This window comes from Pelodiscus sinensis, unplaced genomic scaffold, assembly GCF_049634645.1.
Source record: "Pelodiscus sinensis isolate JC-2024 unplaced genomic scaffold, ASM4963464v1 ctg189, whole genome shotgun sequence".
NCBI classification, from domain to species: Eukaryota; Metazoa; Chordata; order Testudines; family Trionychidae; genus Pelodiscus; species Pelodiscus sinensis.
Genome location: NW_027465986.1, coordinates 60,297 through 81,888, shown reverse-complemented (window position 1 = coordinate 81,888; position 21,592 = coordinate 60,297). Strand labels below are relative to the sequence as shown.

General features: G+C 53.1%; 1 long non-coding RNA gene across 3 annotated transcripts; it reads right to left on the bottom strand.

Annotated features, from left to right (window-relative positions):
• Positions 1-1,547: 1,547 nt before the first annotated feature.
• LOC142825719 (uncharacterized) lies at positions 1,548-10,133 on the bottom strand. Of its 3 annotated transcripts, XR_012900075.1 has the most exons (6): positions 9,564-10,127; positions 9,150-9,299; positions 8,187-8,476; positions 6,088-6,225; positions 2,654-2,914; positions 1,548-2,288 (listed from the first exon to the last, which is right to left on the bottom strand). It is a non-coding gene; the product is annotated as an uncharacterized LOC142825719 (long non-coding RNA). The 3 variants fall into 3 exon arrangements; XR_012900073.1 differs by having other exon boundaries at positions 1,548-2,914; positions 9,564-10,133; XR_012900074.1 differs by lacking the exon at positions 8,187-8,476 and having other exon boundaries at positions 1,548-2,914; positions 9,564-10,128.
• Positions 10,134-21,592: the final 11,459 nt, after the last annotated feature.

Sequence of the window (21,592 nt, the reverse complement as noted above, 5' to 3'; positions counted from 1 at the left end):
GGGGGGAGGGCAGGCTGAGCAGGAGGAGCAGGAACAGACACAGGACCGGGGAAGGCTATGGCCTCCCGGATAGCAGTGCAAATAGCAGTGCGCTGTGTTGAGGAAATCTCGCTCCCCTGGGGTACAGAGTCCCCAGAAGGGTCCGAGGCTGGAGGTCAAAGCAGTGAGGCAGGAGAGAAATCCAAAAGGAAAATTTTATTATGCATGCAGGCTGACAGCTACCAGAGTGAGAGCAGCAGCAGCCCTGAGAGAGAGTTTCCGGGATCCTTTATACAGTGTGTTCAGACAGTTTAGTTGTTGATTGTTTTCTTTAACATATCAAAGTCTCAGCAGAAGTACTCTAAGACATTTCTGTTCACACCAGCTGTGCTAGAAGTAAGTTTTACAGTACAAAGGCACATGAGAACCTGAGTGAGGAGTCTACAAGGCAAACTGTGACAAAGATAAGAGTTTACACAACAATTTGTGACAGACTAGGAGTCTCCATGAAGTTGAGATAGGCATTGTAAGGGTCTTGATTAGAGTTAAGATGATTTCTCTCTGTTACAGGGAGAGAGGCCTGGAAAACTTTTAACCCTTACAGCAGTTTTCTGTTAGAGAGTTTTGATTTCCTGCACAGTCCCTCCTTAGACACAATTGGAGTTTTTCTCCCACAGCTGCTGCACAAACTCGTCCAGCAAGCGACTGCACCTCTCTGTCTCTGCCTGCATCCTCTGATTACAGGTCTCCTGCATCCCTTGCAGGGCCGAGATGTGCTGACGCACCAGGTCCAAATACGTGCGCCAGTGCCGATGGGTTCCCTGCAGCCGTCTGGGAGGTGGGAGAGGTGTGGCCCCCCCCACCCTCCTGGACAGCTGGGCTGGATGTGGAGGACAAGAGGGAAAAGTCATCAGTCATGCATGCTCACACTTTCCCTGAGAGACAGCATGCCCTCCTCAGCAGTCAGTGCCTGTCCTCTAGGATCAGCAGATGCTCATGTGGTCTCAGCAAGGAGTGGTATGCCCTGAGCAGCAGCCACAGCCTCCCTGAAGCCCAGACAGTGTGCAGGCCACCATCCTGCCCCCCTCCCCATGGCCAAGCAGCACAGACAAGTGCCAGGCCACAGTTGGGGTTCCCGCAGGTTGCTAAGAAGCCTGAAGCTGTGTGGCAATTCCCAGGGTCCCAAACCCCTGCCTGTACCTGGCATCAGTGTCTGTAGGAGCAGGTGGTTCCTCGCAGCCATGCGGGTGCAGGGGTAAGACATCCCTCCCTGAGGTCAGACGTCCCTCCCTGAGGTCAGCCATGTGTGTGTCCCCCTCCCCCCAGGATGTGATCAGCATGACATGTCACAGTACTGCACCATCCACTTTGCTCCCGCCTCCCCTGCCCTGTGTGTGATGGACCCTCACAGCACTCACCTGATGTTCCCTCCCCGGTGCCCAAAGTTGTCTGGGCAGGAACAATAGAGATGAAAGGTCTGGCAGGAGTGTCCACCAGGGCTTCTACCCGGAGGCCTTTATTTTCGACAAAAAATCTTCCCCGCATCCACACTTCCCTTATTTTGACAGATCTCTGTCAAAAATAGTGTTATTCCTCGTAAAACATAAAATGAGATTTACCGCTGTCAACAAAACCGCCGCATTCTGTTGATTTACTGTCGACAGAACGCGGCGGCTGTCTAGACGCAGGTACAGATTTTTCGAACAATCCCTGTAGTCTAGACACACCCCGAGTGTCAGAGTTGCTCCATTACAGAATTGTGCATGCATTGCCAAAAGTGGCCATCGAGTGTCAATGCTGTTGCAGCATTTTTACGCTAGGCAGTTAGGAGTTATGAAATAACAGGCTAATGACTCCTGTTTGTGATGAGGAATAACCCTCATGTAGAAATTGTTATTTTGAAATGTCTTCAGTATATATGCTCAGCTGTTCTTATTTAGAAATAACTACTCCCCAGAGTCATTCAAAGTAATTACTTCCCAGTGCTTCCTGAGACTCTAAATCAATGTAGTACGTCAACATTAGGGGAGCCTGACTCAGACTAATTTCAAGGCTTCCCTGTAGTTTGGATGTTCTATTTCAAAGTAGTTAGCTTATTCTGACATAAGTGTGCAGTGTAGACATTGTTCAAAATAATTTTAAAAGATTCAAGGTATAACTGCCTAACTAAGTACTGAAGGAAAACTGCAAATTTCCATTTGCTCTTAGTCTGCATTGCACTAGCTGGCTTCCAGCCCTAGTGATGGGCTCAAGGCTTTAGTCTCTGCCACAAGTCAGCCATTCTTTCATGAATCCAATGCCACTGAGAACTGAAAAGAGAATGAGAGGAGACTTGTAAACTCGACCACCACTAGTGGTCAAAACACAGACATAAACATGTGCATCACCTAACTGCTGGTCACTGGAGACCCCTTCTTTATTCCTCTCCAGCCTATCCAGGTCCTAAAATGCTCATAATTTATAAGAAACTATGACCATCTCCACTTCACCACACCCTCAGTCCACTATACCCACACCCTACCCAGAATACTGGAGAACAATGTGATGATGTCCAGTGATTACACGGACAGATGCTCTGTAGTTTGTCGTCCCTCCCTCCACATCGCTGTATTTGAAGGGCAGCGACCCACGTGCAGCTACTTACGGAGAGGAAAGGACAATCCCAGACAATTACCAGCCACAGGCAGAGCTCTGCCTTCCCCAGGATCCGTCCCATGGAAATCACAAGCATCTCTCTACTCGCAAGGAGGCACCTCGCTGCACAGACACTGGCTGAAGATAATTTCACAAAACATACACCAGCTCCTACACCGTCACGAGAGAGCTCCTCAGCTCCACTGTCAATAGGAACAACAGGTGACTCAGACTCACTTCAGGCAGATGCCCCTCATCTAGCTGGATCTCCAGAGTGGCTCCGATTGCCTACAGCAGGCCTCTGCAAGAACAGCAAATAACCCATGGAAGAAGTATCACTGCCAAAAATGCTACAGCTGCATGAGACCGTCCAGTACCTCCCTCTCTCTCCAACCCTTTCTACAACATGGCTGTTCCGCTATAAGACACAGACTGAACACCAACGGGTCAGTTGGCTGTAGCTCCCCACTGACATCAGGATTATGCCAAGAGACACACTCATCTTCCATGCGCTCAAGTCCAAGCCAGTAAGAATGCAAACACACCTCACATGCCACTTCCTCTCTTTTTTCTGTTGTGTTGGCTAACACGGATTCATATGCTCTTGTGTTGCCCAAACGTCCAGTTTTGTGAGACCCCTTTTTAACTCATTCCTACCAGCTTTGGATTAGGGATGTTAAAGACGAGTCTATCCCCATAAGCAAATGCTTATGGGATAGTTGTCTGTTGACTAGTCAGCTAGTCGATTCCCCACACCTTGCTGCCTCTCTGAGATTGAAGTACTCCTTCCCCCCTGCCCCAGCTTTCTAAGTGGCAGCTCTGCGGCAGCTGCCCCTTTGAAAAGCCACCTCCACACGTTTAAAGGGGCAGCCATGGACCCCGGGGTCAGCTGAGAACTCCCCAGCTGATCCCCAGCTCTGCGTAGCATTTCCCCAGCTGGCCCCAGGTTCCACACGGCATGACCTGGGGCTCCTCATGGCATGCAGCACGCCATGGAGCCTGGGATCAGTGGGGGACTCAGAGTCCCCAGCTGAACCCAAGCTCCACTACTTTGAAATGCACAAGAGTCCCTGCTGGGCTCTTGTACTTTTCAAAGGAGGAATGGGGAAGTGCCTATCAACTTTGATTTAGTCACTATTTATCCCTTTAGTCTCTCCTTTTTCAAGAACATTTGTGAGACGTTTAATAGCAGTGGTCCAAATGCAGATCCCAAAAGCATAACACTCATTCCTACTCTCCCCGTCATAGCCACCAGGCTGCTGGTCAGTCCTCGTGGTTAAGGGGTTATCCTAGCCAGATATTTGGTCAGCCAATAACAATACAGGTAGGGATTTCAAACTGGGAACAAAGCAATTTTTAACTTTTTCCTCCTCTGTCTGAGGCAGAGTGGGTTCTTCCAGGTAACAGGGAGCTGCGAGGCTGTCTTGCTCTCTCTAAGAAAAGTCTTTTCACAATATGTAAGTAGGGCAAAGTTTAATTAATCTATCAGGTTTTTAATTGTTTTATGGTTTAGGAATTTCAAATTGATGTTAAAAGTGTTTTTTTTTCCTCTTTGAAGCTTTCTAACCCACAGAATTGTCTCTGGCTACGTCTAGACTGGCATGATTTTCCAGAAATGGTTTTAACGGAAAAGTTTTCCGTTAAAAGCATTTTCGGAAAAGCGCGTCTAGATTGGCACGGACGCTTTTTCGCAAAAGCGTTTTTTGCGGAAAAGCATCCATGCCAATCTAGACGTGCTTTTCCGCAAAAAAGGCCTGATCGCCATTTTCGCGATCGGGGCTTTTTTGCGGAAAACAAAGCTGAGCTGTCTATACTGGCCCTTTTGCGCAAAAGTTTTGCGCAAAAGGACTTTTGCCCAAATGGGAGCAGCATAGTTTTCCGCAAGAACACTGACATGAGATCGTCAGTGCTTTTCCGGAAAAGCAAGTGGCCAGTGTAGACAGCTGGCAAGTTATTCCAGAAAAGCGGCTGATTTTCCGGAATAAGTGGCCAGTATAGACACAGCCTCTGAGTATACAAATTGGTGGCCCTTGCCATCTAGCTACCTTAACTATACTTGCAATGGTAGTATTGTTTTGATAATAAACCTATAGCAGGTTAATTAGAAAAGAAAAACTTTTTATTTTGGTGTCCTAGTTTTATCTGTAAGCACTCTGTCTGACTGGCTGGGAGACAGCTAACACAGACTGCAGCTTGTTTTTCTCTTTTCTTTTTCAAGCTCTGAGGGGAAAAAGAGCTTGAGGTACCCCTGAGGTTTTAGGGAGGAGGTTTCCCAAGTGATCTCATCCCTAGTTTTCTTGGACTACTTGGGTGATGGCAGTGGATATTCCCTAAAATTTGGGTTTTAGGATTTTGGGGGGAAGTTTTTGTACCAAAGCCTGGAGAGATCAGGTTTTGGGGTACTTTTGCAGGCCCCTGCTCCTGCATTTGTTGTGCCACAGTGGGTTACCCCCCCCCCATCTTTTACGGGGAGTACCCAGCAATGTTTTTATGAGGATCTAACAATACTTCAACTGCTTGAATGTCCGTCCATTTGTTATAAAGAACGAGAGGGGCGGGGTGATTTAAGCATAATAAAGTCCATGCCCCAAAGGCAAAGCCGCATCAGCTCAAACTCTGTTGCATTTAAGAACTGCCTCTGGAGTTAGGACATGAGCTTTAAGCACACCTCATGTATGAAATCCAGGGTTTCAAACTCAGGAGGGGGGCTACTGCCCTCCTACCCCATTTCTCTACCCAATTCTACACCCATAGGACCAAGGGCACCTACCCCCCTCAAACAATGGTGCCCTTGGCCTTATGGGTGGAGAAAGGGCAGGGTTAGGAGTGCACATTGCCATGGGCTGGGGGTGTTAAAAGGAAGAGAAAAGAGGGGTTGAGGGATCCACTGGATGGACGGGTGGACTGGAAGGATCAAGAGCGTGTTGGGCTGGGGGCCGTTAGGGAGGAAGAGGAGGGTGGGTGAGGGGGTCCTTATGTGTTGAAAGATGAATGGGGAGAAGGTAGGGTGAGGGTTGAGGTGAGCTGGGAGGTGGCTGTGACGGACCGGGCCAGGTCTTGGCACAGCTGAGGGCGTCCGCTCAGGGCGAATTGCTCAAAACTCGGGGCTCCTTACAGCCCCAGACTGGAAGCCTTTCCCAAATAGGCCATAAACCGGTCACACTGAGTGCTTTAGCTGCCAATCTGGCCAGCCAGAAGCCTCACGAGCAAAACCCCTCAGACACCCCAGCTCTCCCTGTACCACAATTAGCCCCAGGCCTGCACACAGGTGAGGGGGTTGTAGAACCCAATCTCACCTTCCCCGAACGGGTCTTTCTGGTCCCAAAGAACCAGCCACAAATCCCCGGTCACTTTACACTCTGGATCTTACCCACAAGATCACGCTGGGCCAATCCTTTAGAATCTGAAATCTAAAGGTTTATTAATAGAAGAAAGAAAAGCATGAGAGTAAGGTTGTTAAGGCAAATACATTACATGCACCAGTCACCGAGTTCTCGATGCAGGCTCTCAGCAGAGATGTTATAACTGCTATCTTAAAGGTCTCTGGTGTTCATCCTATGTCAGGATGGGTCAGCAATCCTCCTCGGCTCTCTGTTCCTTGCAAGGCTGCATCTAGGATCAGTAGCAGAATTGAAAACAAGATGGAGTCCGCCTCATGGCACTTGTATATCTCCCCGGTACCTTCCAAGTGGAGCAGGTCACATGGTCGAATGACTTAGCTCTGTTTCATATGTCAGCAGCCATTTTGCCCTGGCTGGGTTGCATGTTCCCAGACACAGTCCTCAGGTGTGTATTGGGCACCTTGAGAGCCATTATCCCTGGACCAGTGCTAATTAGCATACTCATTCAACGGACAATCCTCCTTTACAACAGGCAGTGCAGGCCAATATCAGCACAGACTCCATATTCATAACTCCACACACAGATATCATACAAGTACATGAGTAGCATATACAGAATCAGTAGAACATGACTTTCATTTGACATCTCGCATGGCCCCCTTTGTATAGACTTTGGGGCAAACACCTCCCCCCAATTGGTGCAGCAGTGATCTGGCTGCTCCCCTTAAAATCCACTAACGTGACACCCAGACAAAAGACCACAGCCTCTGCTTTCCTCTTCCTTTGAGGCCACTCCCTACCACCCACTGCTCGGACTTAAGGACAAAAGCAATTGTGTAACTGTTTAACTTCAAAAAGATCTCACCAAATGTAGTGATTGGGCAACAAAATAGCAAATGAAATTTGATGTGGATAAGTATAAAGTAACGCACATTGGAAAAAATAACCCCAACTATACATACCATATGATGAGGGCCAATTTAGCTACAACTAATCAGGAAAGATATCTTGGAGTTATCGTGGATAGTTCTCTGAAAATGCAGTATGCGGTCAAAAAAGCAAATAGGATGCTAGTAATTATTAAAAAAGGGATAGAAAATAAGATGAAGACTTCCTTAATGCCCCTATATAAAACTTCTGTACAAAGTGTTCAAGATGTGGGCGTACTATATGTGGTCTCCTCACCTCAAAAAGATACTGTACTTTGGCATTAGAAAAGGTTCAGAAAAGGGCAACTAAAATGAAGTATAAAACTATGGTACGCCATATCTTCAGTACTGTGTACAGATGTGGTCTCCTCACCTCAAAAAAGATATTTTGGCTTTGGAAAGGGTTCAGAAAAGGGCAACTACAATGATTAGGGGTTTGGAACAGGTCGCATATGAAGAGAAGCTAAAGAGACTAGGACTTTTCAGCTTAGAAAAGAGGAGACTGAGGGGGATATGACAGAGGTCTATAAAATCATGAGTGGTGTGGAGAAGGTGAATATAGAAAAGTTCTTTACTTGTTCCCATAATATAAGAACTAGAGGACCCCAAATGAAATGAATGGGTAGCAGGCTTAAAACTAATAAGCGAAAGTAGTTCTTCTCACAGCACATAGTCAACCTGTGGAATTCCTTGCCAGAGGATGCTGTGAAGGCTAGGACTATAACAGAGTTTTAAAAAAAAACTAGATAAATTCATGGAGGTTACGTCCATAAAAGGCTATTAGCCTGGGGGAAGGAAGAAATGGTGCCTCTGGCCTCTCTTTGTCAAAGGCTGGAGATGGATAGCAGGAGACAAATTGCTTGATCATTGTCTTCGGTCCACCCCCTCTGGGGCATCTGGCACTGGCCACTGTTGGCAGACAGGCTACTGGGCTAGATGGCCTTTTGGTCTGACCCAGTATAGCCATTCTTATGTTCTTATCAGTATCAGAAGTGCACCGATGGATACGGAGCACGTAGCTCCGCGGAATCTGGTGCTTCAGGGGCGATGACTTAAAAGCCAGCTCCCCACGTGCACAGGCTCTCACCTCCGCCCAGCCCTTGCTGACTCTGTATTAGAGACAGCAAGGGGGAGGGAAGCGTGTGTAGTTGTCAGGATTAACCGATAAGCCCAGGCTTATCAGTTAATCGTATACACGACTATACGCTAACATCCCATTCACCGACTGTCACTGTTAGCATTTCTGTAACGGACTAAGTGCACTGCCGGGAGCAGGTACGCCTTGAGAGGCCTCCAAGCTTACCCAGTACATGGAGAGACCTTTTCTCAAAGGCCCAGCTTCTGATGGGTTTGGTCCTCCTTCTGGGATGCCACCGGATGTGCTGGGATTTCACTGAGACTACTTGCTCCACTAGCCTCTCCCTGTTTTGCTGACTTAGGCTCTCTGGCCTCTGGGAGCCCGCGCAGGTTGGGACGCACCAAGTGTAGAAACACAGAGTCTGCAAACAGCTCTCTACGGTAAGGCTTAGCTAGAAAATCGTCCAGCACTCAATTGCAGTTCCCCTCCGGAAAGTACACCCAAAATAATATTATCTGACGAGGGAGAGAAATCACTACAATGTAAGCTCATACGTTTGCCCATCCCCTCAATGAGGAGTAACATACGCACAACTTCTCCCGCTCCCCTCCTGCTGTTAGAAATTACACAAACTACATTTGTTTTATTAAAATCTAGCTTTTACAGTTGAGAGATTGCTGTTGTTTATCAAAACAAAATAAAGCACGCATACCGTGTATGGGTGTAGGCATGGATGGAGGAAGGGCAGCGTTAGGAGTGCAGGTTGCCATGGGATGTGGGTGTAGAAAGGAAGAGAAGGGGGGTGGGACCCAATGGATGGGAGCATGGATTGGAAGGGTCTGGAGTTTGGGATGGCATGGGATGGGGGCTTGTTGAGGAGGAAGAGGAGAGTGGTTGAGGGAGTCCTTACCTGCGGAAGGAGGGCTGGGGGGAAGGTAGTGATGGGGGTCACATGGCAGGTGGGATGGGATTGTGGGGGGAGGGACTGTGGGTTGGGAAGGGAAGAAACAGGGCTGAAGGGTCCTATAGATGGGGGAAAGGTAGGGATAGGGATAGAGTGTGGGATGGGGAGTGTTCTAGGCAGGAAAAAGAGGGGCTGATGGAAACATGAATGGAGGGATGCTGTCTAAGCGAACATGACATCCCTTCCTAGACCCGAGTGGGCCATAAGCCGAGAGATTTCCAGACCCGACACTTATCTCCCTGTCAGCGATGGCTGCTCCGCTCCCGGCCGGACGGTTCTCGCCTCGCTTCGACCAAGCTCCCGAGCTCCCTGTTCTCGTTTCCGTTCCATCCCCAGACGGGAGGACACCGGAAGGGTGGACTTCTTATCGCTAGCTACCGAACAGAGCAGAGGGGAAAAAACAAACAAACAACTTAGCTTTTCAGTCCGCAAGGACGCGGCAACGCTTCTCCTCCCACCATCGGCCACCCCCTCCCGCTGCCACTCCAGGAACGTGGAGAGAACGGAGGCCTTGAATCTCTATCCACGCTCTGTTGAACCGCCTACCCCCCCTTCACCAGGCTCCGTGCCCCAGCAGGAAGCTCTCTGCCTCAGAAGAAACATACTGCCAGGACGCTTGAAGATTTCAAACCACGCACCTCTTACTCACACAGAGCCATGGGAAGGCCGAACGCTGAGGACCCTTCACGTGTTCCGAGAATCACGTCCAGGCAGCTCAAGTCCATCTCGGACGATTTCTTCTCCGCCCACGGCCACGCACTGATTCCTCTGCAAGGGTGGCCAAAAAAGCCCAGCGTGAGCTCTCACTCACTAAGGACTGTGGCTGTGGGAATTCTATCCTTTAGCCCTTTCCCCCCGTCTCGCCTATGTATCGGGCCCTCTACAAGAAAACTGAGTCAGTCAGCCATGACGCATCACCGCTCTCCCTTGCGCGACTGGCGTACCTGCAGAATTCCCGTTGGCTCCTGAGCCCTTAACCCTTGGAGATTCTCACCTGGAATGCCTGCAAGTGTGCTGTACAAGGACACGGCAGAAGCAGAGCAAGGACAAAGACACAGACAGAAACAGACAGACAGAACGTATTGGCCAATACGAGAGAGCAACAAGAGAGAAACACATAAGAGGCAGTCAGAAACCTTACCACCTTGCGTCTTCCTCCTCGAGCCAAGCGTCTGCTGAGAAGGACACCGTGTTCCAGAGAAACCAGCACCCCTGACAAACGGGAGCCCTGTTTCTCCCACTACCAAGGAAGCACCTCGGGAACCTCCGCTCGGACTCGCTGTCTAAGCAAACGTGACTTCCCTTCCTAGACCCGAGTGGGCCGTAAGCCAAGAGATTTCCACACCCGACACTTATCTCCCGGTAAGCGATGGCTGCTCCGCTCCCAGCCGGACGGTTCTCGCCTCGCTTCGACCAAGCTCCCGAGCTCCCTGTTCTCGTTTCCGTTCCATCCCCAGACGGGAGGACACCGGGAGGGTTGACTTCTTATCGCTCGCTACCGAACACAGCAGAGGGGAAAAAACAAACAAACAACTTAGCGTTTCAGTCCGCAAGGACGCGGCATCGCTTCTCCTCCCACCATCGCACCGCAGCCTCCCACCGTCGGCCACCCCCTCCCGCTGCCACTACAGGAACGGGGAGTGAAAGGAGGCCTTGAATCTCTATCCACGCTCTCTTGAACCGCCTACTGCCCCTTCACCAATCCCTAAGCCACCAGGCTCCGTGCCCCAGCAGAAAGCTCTCTGCCTCAGAAGAAACATACTGCCAGGACGCTTGAAGATTTCAAAGCACGCACCTCTTACTCACACAGAGCCATGGGAAGGCCGAACGCTGAGGACCCTTCCCGTGTTCCGAGAATCACGTCCAGGCAGCTCAAGTCCATCTCGGACGCTATCTTCTCAGCCCACGGCCACGCACTGATTCCTCTGCAAGGGTGGCCGAAAAAGGCCAGCGTTAGCTCTCACTCACTAAGGTCTGTGGCTGTGGGAATTCTATCCTTTAGCCCTTGCCCCCCGTCTCGCCTATGTATCGGGCCCTCTACAAGAACACTGAGTCAGTCAGCCATGACGCATCACCGCTCTCCCTTGCGCGACTGGCGTACCTGCAGAATTCCCGTTGGCTCCTGAGCCCTTAACCCTTGGAGATTCTCACCTGGAATGCCTGCAAGTGTGCTGTACAAGGACACGGCAGAAGCAGAGCAAGGACAAAGACACAGACAGAAACAGACAGACAGAACGTATTGGCCAATACGAGAGAGCAACAAGAGAGAAACACATAAGAGGCAGTCAGAAACCTTACCACCTTGCGTCTTCCTCCTCGAGCCAAGCGTCTGCTGAGAAGGACACCGTGTTCCAGAGAAACCAGCACCCCTGACAAACGGAAGCCCTGTTTCTCCCACTACCAAGGAAGCACCTCGGGAACCTCCGCTCGGACTCGCTGTCTAAGCAAACGTGACTTCCCTTCCTAGACCCGAGTGGGCCGTAAGCCAAGAGATTTCCACACCCGACACTTATCTCCCGGTAAGCGATGGCTGCTCCGCTCCCAGCCGGACGGTTCTCGCCTCGCTTCGACCAAGCTCCCGAGCTCCCTGTTCTCGTTTCCGTTCCATCCCCAGACGGGAGGACACCGGGAGGGTTGACTTCTTATCGCTCGCTACCGAACACAGCAGAGGGGAAAAAATAAACAAACAACTTAGCGTTTCAGTCCGCAAGGACGCGGCATCGCTTCTCCTCCCACCATCGCACCGCAGCCTCCCACCGTCGGCCACCCCCTCCCGCTGCCACTACAGGAACGGGGAGTGAAAGGAGGCCTTGAATCTCTATCCACGCTCTCTTGAACCGCCTACTGCCCCTTCACCAATCCCTAAGCCACCAGGCTCCGTGCCCCAGCAGAAAGCTCTCTGCCTCAGAAGAAACATACTGCCAGGACGCTTGAAGATTTCAAAGCACGCACCTCTTACTCACACAGAGCCATGGGAAGGCCGAACGCTGAGGACCCTTCCCGTGTTCCGAGAATCACGTCCAGGCAGCTCAAGTCCATCTCGGACGCTATCTTCTCAGCCCACGGCCACGCACTGATTCCTCTGCAAGGGTGGCCGAAAAAGCCCAGCGTTAGCTCTCACTCACTAAGGTCTGTGGCTGTGGGAATTCTATCCTTTAGCCCTTTCCCCCCGTCTCGCCTATGTATCGGGCCCTCTACAAGAACACTGAGTCAGTCAGCCATGACGCATCACCGCTCTCCCTTGCGCGACTGGCGTACCTGCAGAATTCCCGTTGGCTCCTGAGCCCTTAACCCTTGGAGATGCTCACCTGGAATGCCTGCAAGTGTGCTGTTCAAGGACACGGCAGAAGCAGAGCAAGGACAAAGACACAGACAGAAACAGACAGACAGAACGTATTGGCCAATACGAGAGAGCAACAAGAGAGAAACGCATAAGAGGCAGTCAGAAACCTTACCACCTTGCGTCTTCCTCCTCGAGCCAAGCGTCTGCTGAGAAGGACACCGTGTTCCAGAGAAACCAGCACCCCTGACAAACGGGAGCCCTGTTTCTCCCACTACCAAGGAAGCACCTCGGGAACCTCCGCTCGGACTCGCTGTCTAAGCAAACGTGACTTCCCTTCCTAGACCCGAGTGGGCCGTAAGCCAAGAGATTTCCACACCCGACACTTATCTCCCGGTAAGCGATGGCTGCTCCGCTCCCAGCCGGACGGTTCTCGCCTCGCTTCGACCAAGCTCCCGAGCTCCCTGTTCTCGTTTCCGTTCCATCCCCAGACGGGAGGACACCGGGAGGGTTGACTTCTTATCGCTCGCTACCGAACACAGCAGAGGGGAAAAAATAAACAAACAACTTAGCGTTTCAGTCCGCAAGGACGCGGCATCGCTTCTCCTCCCACCATCGCACCGCAGCCTCCCACCGTCGGCCACCCCCTCCCGCTGCCACTACAGGAACGGGGAGTGAAAGGAGGCCTTGAATCTCTATCCACGCTCTCTTGAACCGCCTACTGCCCCTTCACCAATCCCTAAGCCACCAGGCTCCGTGCCCCAGCAGAAAGCTCTCTGCCTCAGAAGAAACATACTGCCAGGACGCTTGAAGATTTCAAAGCACGCACCTCTTACTCACACAGAGCCATGGGAAGGCCGAACGCTGAGGACCCTTCCCGTGTTCCGAGAATCACGTCCAGGCAGCTCAAGTCCATCTCGGACGCTATCTTCTCAGCCCACGGCCACGCACTGATTCCTCTGCAAGGGTGGCCGAAAAAGCCCAGCGTTAGCTCTCACTCACTAAGGTCTGTGGCTGTGGGAATTCTATCCTTTAGCCCTTTCCCCCCGTCTCGCCTATGTATCGGGCCCTCTACAAGAACACTGAGTCAGTCAGCCATGACGCATCACCGCTCTCCCTTGCGCGACTGGCGTACCTGCAGAATTCCCGTTGGCTCCTGAGCCCTTAACCCTTGGAGATGCTCACCTGGAATGCCTGCAAGTGTGCTGTTCAAGGACACGGCAGAAGCAGAGCAAGGACAAAGACACAGACAGAAACAGACAGACAGAACGTATTGGCCAATACGAGAGAGCAACAAGAGAGAAACGCATAAGAGGCAGTCAGAAACCTTACCACCTTGCGTCTTCCTCCTCGAGCCAAGCGTCTGCTGAGAAGGACACCGTGTTCCAGAGAAACCAGCACCCCTGACAAACGGGAGCCCTGTTTCTCCCACTACCAAGGAAGCACCTCGGGAACCTCCGCTCGGACTCGCTGTCTAAGCAAACGTGACTTCCCTTCCTAGACCCGAGTGGGCCGTAAGCCAAGAGATTTCCACACCCGACACTTATCTCCCGGTAAGCGATGGCTGCTCCGCTCCCAGCCGGACGTTTCTCGCCTCGCTTCGACCAAGCTCCCGAGCTCCCTGTTCTCGTTTCCGTTCCATCCCCAGACGGGAGGACACCGGGAGGGTTGACTTCTTATCGCTCGCTACCGAACACAGCTGAGGGGAAAAAACAAACAAACAACTTAGCGTTTCAGTCCGCAAGGACGCGGCATCGCTTCTCCTCCCACCATCGCACCGCAGCCTCCCACCGTCGGCCACCCCCTCCCGCTGCCACTACAGGAACGGGGAGTGAAAGGAGGCCTTGAATCTCTATCCACGCTCTCTTGAACCGCCTACTGCCCCTTCACCAATCCCTAAGCCACCAGGCTCCGTGCCCCAGCAGAAAGCTCTCTGCCTCAGAAGAAACATACTGCCAGGACGCTTGAAGATTTCAAAGCACGCACCTCTTACTCACACAGAGCCATGGGAAGGCCGAACGCTGAGGACCCTTCCCGTGTTCCGAGAATCACGTCCAGGCAGCTCAAGTCCATCTCGGACGCTATCTTCTCAGCCCACGGCCACGCACTGATTCCTCTGCAAGGGTGGCCGAAAAAGCCCAGCGTTAGCTCTCACTCACTAAGGTCTGTGGCTGTGGGAATTCTATCCTTTAGCCCTTGCCCCCCGTCTCGCCTATGTATCGGGCCCTCTACAAGAAAACTGAGTCAGTCAGCCATGACGCATCACCGCTCTCCCTTGCGCGACTGGCGTACCTGCAGAATTCCCGTTGGCTCCTGAGCCCTTAACCCTTGGAGATTCTCACCTGGAATGCCTGCAAGTGTGCTGTACAAGGACACGGCAGAAGCAGAGCAAGGACAAAGACACAGACAGAAACAGACAGACAGAACGTATTGGCCAATACGAGAGAGCAACAAGAGAGAAACACATAAGAGGCAGTCAGAAACCTTACCACCTTGCGTCTTCCTCCTCGAGCCAAGCGTCTGCTGAGAAGGACACCGTGTTCCAGAGAAACCAGCACCCCTGACAAACGGAAGCCCTGTTTCTCCCACTACCAAGGAAGCACCTCGGGAACCTCCGCTCGGACTCGCTGTCTAAGCAAACGTGACTTCCCTTCCTAGACCCGAGTGGGCCGTAAGCCAAGAGATTTCCACACCCGACACTTATCTCCCGGTAAGCGATGGCTGCTCCGCTCCCAGCCGGACGGTTCTCGCCTCGCTTCGACCAAGCTCCCGAGCTCCCTGTTCTCGTTTCCGTTCCATCCCCAGACGGGAGGACACCGGGAGGGTTGACTTCTTATCGCTCGCTACCGAACACAGCAGAGGGGAAAAAATAAACAAACAACTTAGCGTTTCAGTCCGCAAGGACGCGGCATCGCTTCTCCTCCCACCATCGCACCGCAGCCTCCCACCGTCGGCCACCCCCTCCCGCTGCCACTACAGGAACGGGGAGTGAAAGGAGGCCTTGAATCTCTATCCACGCTCTCTTGAACCGCCTACTGCCCCTTCACCAATCCCTAAGCCACCAGGCTCCGTGCCCCAGCAGAAAGCTCTCTGCCTCAGAAGAAACATACTGCCAGGACGCTTGAAGATTTCAAAGCACGCACCTCTTACTCACACAGAGCCATGGGAAGGCCGAACGCTGAGGACCCTTCCCGTGTTCCGAGAATCACGTCCAGGCAGCTCAAGTCCATCTCGGACGCTATCTTCTCAGCCCACGGCCACGCACTGATTCCTCTGCAAGGGTGGCCGAAAAAGCCCAGCGTTAGCTCTCACTCACTAAGGTCTGTGGCTGTGGGAATTCTATCCTTTAGCCCTTTCCCCCCGTCTCGCCTATGTATCGGGCCCTCTACAAGAACACTGAGTCAGTCAGCCATGACGCATCACCGCTCTCCCTTGCGCGACTGGCGTACCTGCAGAATTCCCGTTGGCTCCTGAGCCCTTAACCCTTGGAGATGCTCACCTGGAATGCCTGCAAGTGTGCTGTTCAAGGACACGGCAGAAGCAGAGCAAGGACAAAGACACAGACAGAAACAGACAGACAGAACGTATTGGCCAATACGAGAGAGCAACAAGAGAGAAACGCATAAGAGGCAGTCAGAAACCTTACCACCTTGCGTCTTCCTCCTCGAGCCAAGCGTCTGCTGAGAAGGACACCGTGTTCCAGAGAAACCAGCACCCCTGACAAACGGGAGCCCTGTTTCTCCCACTACCAAGGAAGCACCTCGGGAACCTCCGCTCGGACTCGCTGTCTAAGCAAACGTGACTTCCCTTCCTAGACCCGAGTGGGCCGTAAGCCAAGAGATTTCCACACCCGACACTTATCTCCCGGTAAGCGATGGCTGCTCCGCTCCCAGCCGGACGGTTCTCGCCTCGCTTCGACCAAGCTCCCGAGCTCCCTGTTCTCGTTTCCGTTCCATCCCCAGACGGGAGGACACCGGGAGGGTTGACTTCTTATCGCTCGCTACCGAACACAGCAGAGGGGAAAAAACAAACAAACAACTTAGCGTTTCAGTCCGCAAGGACGCGGCATCGCTTCTCCTCCCACCATCGCACCGCAGCCTCCCACCGTCGGCCACCCCCTCCCGCTGCCACTACAGGAACGGGGAGTGAAAGGAGGCCTTGAATCTCTATCCACGCTCTCTTGAACCGCCTACTGCCCCTTCACCAATCCCTAAGCCACCAGGCTCCGTGCCCCAGCAGAAAGCTCTCTGCCTCAGAAGAAACATACTGCCAGGACGCTTGAAGATTTCAAAGCACGCACCTCTTACTCACACAGAGCCATGGGAAGGCCGAACGCTGAGGACCCTTCCCGTGTTCCGAGAATCACGTCCAGGCAGCTCAAGTCCATCTCGGACGCTATCTTCTCAGCCCACGGCCACGCACTGATTCCTCTGCAAGGGTGGCCGAAAAAGCCCAGCGTTAGCTCTCACTCACTAAGGTCTGTGGCTGTGGGAATTCTATCCTTTAGCCCTTGCCCCCCGTCTCGCCTATGTATCGGGCCCTCTACAAGAAAACTGAGTCAGTCAGCCATGACGCATCACCGCTCTCCCTTGCGCGACTGGCGTACCTGCAGAATTCCCGTTGGCTCCTGAGCCCTTAACCCTTGGAGATTCTCACCTGGAATGCCTGCAAGTGTGCTGTACAAGGACACGGCAGAAGCAGAGCAAGGACAAAGACACAGACAGAAACAGACAGACAGAACGTATTGGCCAATACGAGAGAGCAACAAGAGAGAAACACATAAGAGGCAGTCAGAAACCTTACCACCTTGCGTCTTCCTCCTCGAGCCAAGCGTCTGCTGAGAAGGACACCGTGTTCCAGAGAAACCAGCACCCCTGACAAACGGAAGCCCTGTTTCTCCCACTACCAAGGAAGCACCTCGGGAACCTCCGCTCGGACTCGCTGTCTAAGCAAACGTGACTTCCCTTCCTAGACCCGAGTGGGCCGTAAGCCAAGAGATTTCCACACCCGACACTTATCTCCCGGTAAGCGATGGCTGCTCCGCTCCCAGCCGGACGGTTCTCGCCTCGCTTCGACCAAGCTCCCGAGCTCCCTGTTCTCGTTTCCGTTCCATCCCCAGACGGGAGGACACCGGGAGGGTTGACTTCTTATCGCTCGGTACCGAACACAGCAGAGGGGAAAAAACAAACAACTTAGCGTTTCAGTCCGCAAGGACGCGGCATCGCTTCTCCTCCCACCATCGCACCGCAGCCTCCCACCGTCGGCCACCCCCTCCCGCTGCCACTACAGGAACGGGGAGTGAAAGGAGGCCTTGAATCTCTATCCACGCTCTCTTGAACCGCCTACTGCCCCTTCACCAATCCCTAAGCCACCAGGCTCCGTGCCCCAGCAGAAAGCTCTCTGCCTCAGAAGAAACATACTGCCAGGACGCTTGAAGATTTCAAAGCACGCACCTCTTACTCACACAGAGCCATGGGAAGGCCGAACGCTGAGGACCCTTCCCGTGTTCCGAGAATCACGTCCAGGCAGCTCAAGTCCATCTCGGACGCTATCTTCTCAGCCCACGGCCACGCACTGATTCCTCTGCAAGGGTGGCCGAAAAAGCCCAGCGTTAGCTCTCACTCACTAAGGTCTGTGGCTGTGGGAATTCTATCCTTTAGCCCTTTCCCCCCGTCTCGCCTATGTATCGGGCCCTCTACAAGAACACTGAGTCAGTCAGCCATGACGCATCACCGCTCTCCCTTGCGCGACTGGCGTACCTGCAGAATTCCCGTTGGCTCCTCAGCCCTTAACCCTTGGAGATTCTCACCTGGAATGCCTGCAAGTGTGCTGTACAAGGACACGGCAGAAGCAGAGCAAGGACAAAGACACAGACAGAAACAGACAGACAGAACGTATTGGCCAATACGAGAGAGCAACAAGAGAGAAACACATAAGAGGCAGTCAGAAACCTTACCACCTTGCGTCTTCCTCCTCGAGCCAAGCGTCTGCTGAGAAGGACACCGTGTTCCAGAGAAACCAGCACCCCTGACAAACGGAAGCCCTGTTTCTCCCACTACCAAGGAAGCACCTCGGGAACCTCCGCTCGGACTCGCTGTCTAAGCAAACGTGACTTCCCTTCCTAGACCCGAGTGGGCCGTAAGCCAAGAGATTTCCACACCCGACACTTATCTCCCGGTAAGCGATGGCTGCTCCGCTCCCAGCCGGACGGTTCTCGCCTCGCTTCGACCAAGCTCCCGAGCTCCCTGTTCTCGTTTCCGTTCCATCCCCAGACGGGAGGACACCGGGAGGGTTGACTTCTTATCGCTCGCTACCGAACACAGCAGAGGGGAAAAAATAAACAAACAACTTAGCGTTTCAGTCCGCAAGGACGCGGCATCGCTTCTCCTCCCACCATCGCACCGCAGCCTCCCACCGTCGGCCACCCCCTCCCGCTGCCACTACAGGAACGGGGAGTGAAAGGAGGCCTTGAATCTCTATCCACGCTCTCTTGAACCGCCTACTGCCCCTTCACCAATCCCTAGGCCACCAGGCTCCGTGCCCCAGCAGAAAGCTCTCTGCCTCAGAAGAAACATACTGCCAGGACGCTTGAAGATTTCAAAGCACGCACCTCTTACTCACACAGAGCCATGGGAAGGCCGAACGCTGAGGACCCTTCCCGTGTTCCGAGAATCACGTCCAGGCAGCTCAAGTCCATCTCGGACGCTATCTTCTCAGCCCACGGCCACGCACTGATTCCTCTGCAAGGGTGGCCGAAAAAGCCCAGCGTTAGCTCTCACTCACTAAGGTCTGTGGCTGTGGGAATTCTATCCTTTAGCCCTTTCCCCCCGTCTCGCCTATGTATCGGGCCCTCTACAAGAACACTGAGTCAGTCAGCCATGACGCATCACCGCTCTCCCTTGCGCGACTGGCGTACCTGCAGAATTCCCGTTGGCTCCTGAGCCCTTAACCCTTGGAGATGCTCACCTGGAATGCCTGCAAGTGTGCTGTTCAAGGACACGGCAGAAGCAGAGCAAGGACAAAGACACAGACAGAAACAGACAGACAGAACGTATTGGCCAATACTAGAGAGCAACAAGAAAGAAACGCATAAGAGGCAGTCAGAAACCTTACCACCTTGCGTCTTCCTCCTCAAGCCAAGCGTCTGCTGAGAAGGACACCGTGTTCCAGAGAAACCAGCACCCCTGACAAACGGAAGCCCTGTTTCTCCCACTACCAAGGAAGCACCTCGGGAACCTCCGCTCGGACTCGCTGTCTAAGCAAACGTGACTTCCCTTCCTAGACCCGAGTGGGCCGTAAGCCAAGAGATTTCCACACCCGACACTTATCTCCCGGTAAGCGATGGCTGCTCCGCTCCCAGCCGGACGGTTCTCGCCTCGCTTCGACCAAGCTCCCGAGCTCCCTGTTCTCGTTTCCGTTCCATCCCCAGACGGGAGGACACCGGGAGGGTTGACTTCTTATCGCTCGCTACCGAACACAGCAGAGGGGAAAAAACAAACAAACAACTTAGCGTTTCAGTCCGCAAGGACGCGGCATCGCTTCTCCTCCCACCATCGCACCGCAGCCTCCCACCGTCGGCCACCCCCTCCCGCTGCCACTACAGGAACGGGGAGTGAAAGGAGGCCTTGAATCTCTATCCACGCTCTCTTGAACCGCCTACTGCCCCTTCACCAATCCCTAAGCCACCAGGCTCCGTGCCCCAGCAGAAAGCTCTCTGCCTCAGAAGAAACATACTGCCAGGACGCTTGAAGATTTCAAAGCACGCACCTCTTACTCACACAGAGCCATGGGAAGGCCGAACGCTGAGGACCCTTCCCGTGTTCCGAGAATCACGTCCAGGCAGCTCAAGTCCATCTCGGACGCTATCTTCTCAGCCCACGGCCACGCACTGATTCCTCTGCAAGGGTGGCCGAAAAAGCCCAGCGTTAGCTCTCACTCACTAAGGTCTGTGGCTGTGGGAATTCTATCCTTTAGCCCTTTCCCCCCGTCTCGCCTATGTATCGGGCCCTCTACAAGAAAACTGAGTCAGTCAGCCATGACGCATCACCGCTCTCCCTTGCGCGACTGGCGTACCTGCAGAATTCCCGTTGGCTCCTGAGCCCTTAACCCTTGGAGATTCTCACCTGGAATGCCTGCAAGTGTGCTGTACAAGGACACGGCAGAAGCAGAGCAAGGACAAAGACACAGACAGAAACAGACAGACAGAACGTATTGGCCAATACGAGAGAGCAACAAGAGAGAAACACATAAGAGGCAGTCAGAAACCTTACCACCTTGCGTCTTCCTCCTCGAGCCAAGCGTCTGCTGAGAAGGACACCGTGTTCCAGAGAAACCAGCACCCCTGACAAACGGAAGCCCTGTTTCTCCCACTACCAAGGAAGCACCTCGGGAACCTCCGCTCGGACTCGCTGTCTAAGCAAACGTGACTTCCCTTCCTAGACCCAAGTGGGCCGTAAGCCAAGAGATTTCCACACCCGACACTTATCTCCCGGTAAGCGATGGCTGCTCCGCTCCCAGCCGGATGGTTCTCGCCTCGCTTCGACCAAGCTCCCGAGCTCCCTGTTCTCGTTTCCGTTCCATCCCCAGACGGGAGGACACCGGGAGGGTTGACTTCTTATCGCTCGCTACCGAACACAGCTGAGGGGAAAAAACAAACAAACAACTTAGCGTTTCAGTCCGCAAGGACGCGGCATCGCTTCTCCTCCCACCATCGCACCGCAGCCTCCCACCGTCGGCCACCCCCTCCCGCTGCCAGTACAGGAACGGGGAGTGAAAGGAGGCCTTGAATCTCTATCCACGCTCTCTTGAACCGCCTACTGCCCCTTCACCAATCCCTAAGCCACCAGGCTCCGTGCCCCAGCAGAAAGCTCTCTGCCTCAGAAGAAACATACTGCCAGGACGCTTGAAGATTTCAAAGCACGCACCTCTTACTCACACAGAGCCATGGGAAGGCCGAACGCTGAGGACCCTTCCCGTGTTCCGAGAATCACGTCCAGGCAGCTCAAGTCCATCTCGGACGCTATCTTCTCAGCCCACGGCCACGCACTGATTCCTCTGCAAGGGTGGCCGAAAAAGCCCAGCGTTAGCTCTCACTCACTAAGGTCTGTGGCTGTGGGAATTCTATCCTTTAGCCCTTTCCCCCCGTCTCGCCTATGTATCGGGCCCTCTACAAGAACACTGAGTCAGTCAGCCATGACGCATCACCGCTCTCCCTTGCTCGACTGGCGTACCTGCAGAATTCCCGTTGGCTCCTGAGCCCTTAACCCTTGGAGATTCTCACCTGGAATGCCTGCAAGTGTGCTGTACAAGGACACGGCAGAAGCAGAGCAAGGACAAAGACACAGACAGAAACAGACAGACAGAACGTATTGGCCAATACGAGAGAGC